Source organism: Aethalodelphis obliquidens, unplaced genomic scaffold (assembly GCF_003676395.1).
Source record: "Aethalodelphis obliquidens isolate GAN/ISIS:26980383/991018 unplaced genomic scaffold, ASM367639v1 scaffold73, whole genome shotgun sequence".
Lineage (NCBI taxonomy): Eukaryota > Metazoa > Chordata > Mammalia > Artiodactyla > Delphinidae > Aethalodelphis > Aethalodelphis obliquidens.
In genome coordinates this window covers 3585808-3592584 of record NW_020838017.1, presented here as the reverse complement: position 1 = coordinate 3592584, position 6777 = coordinate 3585808, and the positions used below count along the sequence as shown (strand labels likewise).

Sequence of the window (6777 nt, the reverse complement as noted above, 5' to 3'; positions counted from 1 at the left end):
GCCCAGGTGCCACAGCTACTGAAGCCCGCGCACACCTAGAGCCCGTGCTCTGCAATAAAGAGAAGCCACTGCAATGAGAGGTCTGAGTACTGCCACAAAGAGTAGCCCCCACTAGCCACAACTAGAGAAAGCCCACACGCAGCAACGAAGACCCAACGCAAGATCAGCTCGGTGCTTTGTGACCACCTAGAGGGGTGGGATGGGGGGGGAGACGCAAAAGGGAGGAGATATGGAGATATATGTATACGTATAACTGATTCACTTTGTTATACAGCGGAAACTAGCACACCATTGTAAAGCAATTATACTCCAATAAAAAAAAAAAGATAATCTGAAATATCAAGACTAAAAAAGAAAAAGTTTGTACCAGCATTCACTGTGCTTAATATTGAATAAATATTACAGAATAAATATTTTCTGTTATGAATTTTAAAAATAAGACCCAGAGTTGCCTCTGTACCGCTTGCAGACCGCTGGGAGTCTGGGCTGCTACCCTGCGTGAGTCCTCCTGCAGCTTTCCCTGCTGTCCGATCCTCTCGGCTTCGCGATGCCGGTGGACCTCAGCAAGTGGTCCGGGCCTTTGAGCCTGCAGGAAGTGGACGAGAGGCCGCAGCACCCGCGGCAGGTCAAATACGGCGGGGCGGAGGTTGACGAGCTGGGCAAAGTGCTGACACCCACCCAGGTTAAGAACCGGTCCACCAGCATTGCATGGGATGGCCTTGATCCAGGTAAACTGTATACCTTGGTCTTGACAGACCCGGATGCTCCCAGCAGGAAGGACCCCAAATACAGGGAATGGCATCATTTCCTGGTGGTCAACATGAAGGGCAACGACATCAGCAGTGGCACGGTCCTCTCCGATTATGTGGGCTCTGGGCCTCCCAAGGGCACAGGCCTTCACCGCTACACCTGGCTGGTTTACGAGCAGGACAGGCCACTGAAGTGTGATGAGCCCATTCTCAGCAACAGATCTGGAGACCACCGTGGCAAATTCAAGGTGGCAAATTTCCGCAAAAAGTACGAGCTCAGGGCTCCGGTGGCCGGCACGTGTTACCAGGCCGAATGGGATGACTATGTGCCCAAACTGTACGAGCAGCTGTCTGGGAAGTAGAGGAAAGCCAGGAGATGGACACGGTCCCAGAGTTCCCAAGCAGTGTTTCAGTTTAGTGATGCATGCAGATTTCTCCTCTTCCCCCTGCCTGACCCCTGAGCAGTCAGATTTAGGTTTAGGGTGACTTTTCCTTCTGCCTGTCCTCTGTAATTCTAGGGGGTTTACGTTTTGATCAAATTTGAACTCCGTTTTGGTGGGGGATATTTTGGTACTAGGATGGGGTCATCAAAATGTTACTATAAGAATAACAACCCAGACGTTAAAGAAGAAAAAAATTCTGGTAAAAAGACCAGGTCTGCAGTATTAGAGCAGAGCATCAAAGAATCTTTAAGGGAGGTAGAAAAAAAGAAAGGGTTGATTGCCTCTGCCTTTGTGAGCCCGAGCCCAGGATTGTCTGTGACGGCATCTTCTGGCATGTGTTTTCACAGCCCTGTCTCTCACGAAGACAATCAGCGGCCGGCACGTCCGCTAGCCCACCATGTGATACATCTCAGGCTGGTTAGTGGGTGTCAGTGTCTTGCTGTGGCTCCTTTAAAGAGCAATACTGAAAAAAGCAATAGGGAGAGAGTTGCTGTTAAAGCTTGGCCATCTAGATGAGCTGCAGGGTTGAGTGAGAGGTCATCAGAAATCCGGAAGTCTGTGCCTGTTAAATTGATCACTCTTCGGTGTAAGAAAAGCCGGTCTGGAGTTGCTGAATGTTGTGTTAATTCTGCTATTTGCTTGTAGTTGAATAAAAACATTGCATAGTTAAAAAAAAAAAAAAAAGACCCAATGCAGCCAAAAATAAATAAATAAATAAATAAATTTATTAAAAAAAAAAAAAGAATCACTTGCCATCCCTGGCCTCCTTGCCCATTGGCCCTTGGGGAGCACAAACTCTGCTGTGAAGAACCAGAGGCAGGAGGGGCTGCTCCCCAGAAGGTGCTAGTATTCAGGGGCACTGGAGGATAGATGCGTGGAATTTAGTGACAGACTCCCTCCCACCTACACAGCCATGATGGTTTTGAACTAGAAGGCACAGTGGGAAGGAGCTGTTTTAACCATATTACCTCGGATGAGGCATGGCTCCGTCAGATGCAGATCAAGAGAAAAAAACGGAAAGAGTTTTACAGTGTTTTGTACTCACAGCTCTCAGGGGAGGACACAGTATGCCACCCATGACCGCTCAAGGGAAGTACCAGGTCAGTCTCACAGCAGAGCAAGGGGGAACTATGGGCAAGTATCTTTACTGTGGTTTTGCTGGAAGGAAAGAGAGCAAACAGATGTAGGACTGGCTAATTTGAATAATTTCAGAAGGTTCTGGGGCACAGGGGCTGTCCCTGGTTGTCTGATATTTAGTCCTGGGGCAATTAGGGTGAGCATATGATGGCCCCAGAATGTGAGGGCCCAATAAGGGTGGTGTTCGGTGGTATGGACTTAATGGGCTGTTCAAGAAGAGGAACTGACCAGCTTCTAGCTAGGGCCTCAAAACTGGATCAAGATAGCACACACCTACCCATACAAACTATACTACAGGAAGCAATAGTCTTTAAAAAAATATGTAAATGGACTACACATTTTGTTACTTTTCTGCTCTCAAGACTTCATTACTCCACACTGTATGTACATATTATCTTCAAAATTTTTCTCAAATTTTGAAATATTTCATCATTCAAAAATTGTATTATAGGACTTCCCTGGTGGCGCAGTGGTCAAGAATCTGCCTGCCAATGCAGGAGACACCAGTTCGATCCCTGGTCTGGGAAGATCCCACATGTCGCAGAGCAACTAAGCTCGCGTGTCACAACTACTGAGCCTGCATGCTGCAACTACTGAAGTCCACATGCCTAGAGCCAACAAGAGAAGCCACCAAAATGAGAAGCCCACGCACCGCAACGAAGAGTAGCCCCAGCTCGCTGCAACTAGAGAAAGCCTGCGTGCAGCAAGACCCAACACAGCCAAAAATTTAAAAAAAAAAATTGTATTATACTAATTGCTTTTTTTTTGGCTGCACCACGGGGCATGTGGGATCTTAGTTTCCCCCACCAGGAATTGAACTTGTGCCCCCCTGCAGTGGAAGTGCAGAGTCTTAACCACTGGACCACCAGGGAATTCAAATCACTGCTTTTTAAAGACTTGAAGAGTTGAAAAGCACCTCAGACACTGGGGTATCTGTAATTTTTGGTCCAAAAACAATGAAAGGAAGTAGTCAATATATCAAATGGCATTATCTCTTAGATTTTTACAATATCTGTAATTTTCTGTATGTTTTAAATATTCCATGATTTCTATAAAATGGAGGTTAATGAGAAAGAGAAAAGCTGCAAGCTGACCTGCACCCAGCACATCTTTTTTTTTCTAGTTTTATTGAGATATAATTGACACATAATAGCACATCTTGATGCAAATGAAGTTTTCTGCCTCTCCTGAGGCCCCCGCAGAAGTGAAGGAGCCTAACTGTACATATTTCTGGTGGGGAAAGCCCATTATCAAGCTAAAGGGGGACAACTCAGCATGGTGACAGAGCTAGACATAGCTTAAGTCAGGCCTTGTTGCTGGCCAGGCCTGCTGTGGAAATGGTCAAAGTAAGGGCAGCCACACAACACTGCCCAGTACCACCCAGTCCCCCTGCAGTCTTTGGTGAGGCAAATAAACCAATTCAAGCAAGTAACCATCAAACTCATTAGGTGCCATAACCCCTCTTTTACTGTTTAACACGAAGTGCTGTTTGAAAGAACTGAAAAGTATCTGAAAAGAACTGCAAATAACCCAGGGGTCCAGACTTCTGTGGTGGTGACTTTTTTTTTTTTAACATCTTTATTGGAGTATAATTGCTTTACAATGTTGTGTTAGTTTCTGCTGTATAACAAAGTGAATCAGCTATATGCATACCTATATCCCCATATCCCCTCCCTCTTGCATCTCCCTCCCACCCTCCCTATCCCACTCCTGTAGGTGGTCACAAAGCACCGAGCTGATCTCCCTGTGCTATACAGCTGCTTCCAACTACCTATCTACTTTACATTTGGTAGTGTATATATGTCTCTCTCACTTCATCCCAGCTTACCCTTCCCCCTCTCCATGTCCTCAAGTCCATTCTCTACATCTGTGTCTTTATGACTGTCCTGCCCCTAGGTTCATCAGAACAATTTTTTTTTTTAGAGTCCATATATATGTGTTAGCATACAGTATTTGTTTTTCTTTTTCTGACTTACTTCACTCTGTATGACAGACTCTAGGTCCATCCACCTCACCACAAATAACTCAATCTCATTTCTTTTTATGGCTGAGTAATATTCCATGCTATATATGTGCCACATCTTCTTTGTCCATCCCTCTGTTGATAGTCACTTAGATTGCTTGCATGTCCTGGCTATTGCGACTTATTTCTTTTTCTTTTCTTTTTTTTTTTAACATCTTTATTGGAGTATAATTGCTTTACAATGGTGTGTTAGTTTCTGCTTTATAACAAAGTGAATCAGTTATACATATACATATGTTCCCATATCTCTTCCCGCTTGCGTCTCCCTCCCTCCCACCCTCCCTATCCCACCCCTCTAGGTGGTCACAAAGCACCGAGCTGATCTCCCTGTGCTATGCGGCTGCTTCCCACTAGCTATCTATTTTACTTTTGTTAGTGTATATATGTCCATGCCACTCTCTCACTTTGTCACAGCTTACCCTTCCCCATCCCCATATCCTCAAGTCCATTCTCTAGTAGGTCTGTGTCTTTATTCCCATCTTGCCCCTAGGTTCTTCATGACCTTTTTTTTTTTTTCTTTGATTCCATATATATGTGTTAGCATACGGTATTTGTTTTTCTCTTTCTGACTTACTTCACTCTGTATGACAGACTCTAGGTCCATCCACCTCACTACAAATAACTCAATCTCGTTTCTTTTTATGGCTAATATTCCACTGTCTATATGTGCCACATCTTCTTTATCAATTCATCTGTTGATGGACACTTAGGTTGCTTCCATGTCCTGGCTATTGTGACTTATTTCTTGAATAAGCATTGGTGCTGCTTCAAAGGTACATTTTTCTGTATTGGTCAAGAAAACTGATCACACAAGGCTGTGACCGCTGAGCCTGCTGGCATCTCACCTAGGTTATCTTATCCTTCATCCTTGGCTACTACAGCACCAAAGGAGAATCATTACATTTGGACTGGACCTATACTGTGGCTGGGCGTTCAATTGTTTTCTCACTTCATTCTTTCCTTCTTTCAGATGGGAAAGGGAGGCAGAGAAGGGGCTTGGGAGCCAGCCTGAAAGACCTATCTCTCTCACTGCACTTAAGAGTGCAGCATTTTAACGAGTGCAAGACCCTGGAAATAGAGTGCCTTCGCCCAATGGTCAGACCTGCTATCCACAAGCTGAGTGACCTTAGGAAAGTTACCTTAACAACTCTATACCTCTGTATCCTTCTACTAAGTGGTGATGATAATAGTAACATCTACTGGTGGGTTGCTATGATGCTTAAATGAGATTAAGTACTCCTAATAGTGCAAAGCACAGTGAAGGTGCAATACATATTCACTATTGTTACTGCCACTGCTGTTTGACAGATAACGGGATTTTGAGTAAGAGCCTCCTCTGAGCCTTGGTGATCCTTCCTATCCAGGTGCACTCCTGGGAAAGAAGGGGAGGGGGGTATCAAAGCTTAAAGGGAAAATTGTTCTTTCAAGGGATACCAGTTGTAAAATTCTAGACAATACAAACCTCTGTACCATTTGTTGTGGACGAGTGGTTTCCAGAGATGAGCTTATTTTTTAAAACTTAAAAAAATACTTATTAAAAGGTATTAAATCTGTGATAATAATCTGTTTATATTAACAACAGGAAATAAGCAGGCAGGTCAATCTGTAAGAGGATACATCTTGGGGTGATTTTCATTTGTGCTGAATTCAATTGTTTTTACTTCACTTTATTTTTAAAATATTTATTTATTTATTTGGCTGCGTCAGGTCTTAGTTGAGGCACGCGGGATCTTCGTTCCTGCATACGGGATTTTTTTTTTTTTTTTTTTTTTTTTTTTTTTTGTGGTACGTGGGCCTCCCACTGTTGTGGCCTCTCCCGTTGCGGAGCACAGGCTCCGGATGCACAGGCTCAGCGGCCATGGCTCACAGCCCAGCCGCTACGCAGCATGTGGGATCTTCCCGGACCGGGGCACCAACCCGTGTCCCCTGCATCGGCAGGCGGACTCTCAACCACTGCGCCACCAGGGAAGCCCCCTTAGGGATTTTTTGTTGTTGTTGTTGCAGCATGTGGGATCTAGTTCCCTGACCAGGAATTGAACCCGGGCCTCCTGCATTGGGAGGGCAGAGTCTTAGTCATTGGACCACCAGGGAAGTCCCTCAACTGTTTTTAAACCAGACAGTAGAGGTGCACCTCGGTGCAGGTACTCGTAAGAATCGAACAAATGTGTCTTTTTCGATTTCAGAGCTTAGGTGAGACACTTTTGCGGACACAGAGGTGAAAAGAAAAGGTGGAGGCCTCTAAAGCCCCGCGGCTGAGGAGGTGGTCCAAGTGGACCGGGTGTGCGCAAGCATCCTCCAGTTGGTGAGGTGAGATGGCTATCTGTGGAAAAGGTCTGGGATCTGTGACACCAGTCTGAGCTATCCCAACCCTTACTGTGGACGAGGGCCAACATGTGACTGTGCTGGTGCTCACCTGCAAAAGATA

The 6777-nt window shown here is 45.2% G+C and overlaps 1 pseudogene across 1 annotated transcript; it reads left to right on the top strand.

The window, feature by feature from the left end:
* The first annotated feature begins 486 nt into the window (after positions 1–486).
* Positions 487–1853, top strand: LOC113612158 (phosphatidylethanolamine-binding protein 1 pseudogene; annotated as a pseudogene). Its single transcript, XR_003429742.1, has one exon. The product of XR_003429742.1 is annotated as a phosphatidylethanolamine-binding protein 1 pseudogene (transcript).
* Positions 1854–6777: the final 4924 nt, after the last annotated feature.